A 925-nucleotide genomic window follows, 5' to 3' on the forward strand; every position below is an offset into this window, starting at 1 on the left:
CACACAAATATAGAAAGCTTCATACAGGATATTTTAACCAAGTAATCATGATTATTACTCAGAAGCAACAGTTCTAAGGGGTTTTTCGCTGGTTTCTAGGGACTCATGAAAAAAACCCCCGCTCCCCCCCCTTGGTTTTTTTCCTTTGGAAGACAATTCATTTCCTTTAGCTTTTAAAGGCTACCTCTATCCTGTTTCAACTGTAGGAGCTGGGTTTCTGGAGCCAAAAGCAACTTTCCTTTTTATTTTCATTTTCTTGCACATAAGGAGAAATCAGAACCTATTGTGTTTAATCCAAATTATTAAATAGATGTCAGCAATTTGTATTCAACATTTAAAAAATAATCATTTTTAGTTAATCTGTAAACAGTTACACTTTGATCTGCTCACCACAAGGGTGGCAGTTCAAAACCACCACCGACTCTCTGGGAGAAAGATATCTGTTCCTGTAAAGATTTATAGCCTCAAAAAGAAACCCTATGGGGCAATTCCATTCTGCCCTGGTAGATCGCTGTGACTCAAAATTGACCCAATGGGCAATGTGTTTTTATGTGTTATACATTATGCCAGCTGTCTTATTTAGATGAAATACTAAAGAAACCCCTCAAATGTAGTTATGATTAACAACTCATTTTAAGATGAGAAGACTGAGGTTTGGTGAGTTGAAATTCCTGAAATTACTGAGTGCTGAAGTCAGCTCATTACCAAGGCTGAATTTTATTTTCTTTATTATCACACACTATTTCTTTTCCCTGATAACCACAGCAATATTTATGAAACATCTCTGTCATGTTGTAAACATTATACACACATCATCTCTAATCTTTATAGAAACCCTGTGCAATAACTATCAGAATCCTCCTTGAATTGGACAGGAAATTCAGGTTAAGTCAGACTACATTTCTTGCCTAGAGTTCCACAGTCA

The sequence above is a fragment of the Echinops telfairi genome, unplaced genomic scaffold, assembly GCF_000313985.2.
Source record: "Echinops telfairi isolate 266 unplaced genomic scaffold, ASM31398v2 ScPeMD7_1;HRSCAF=3_0, whole genome shotgun sequence".
Classification (NCBI taxonomy): domain Eukaryota; kingdom Metazoa; phylum Chordata; class Mammalia; order Afrosoricida; family Tenrecidae; genus Echinops; species Echinops telfairi.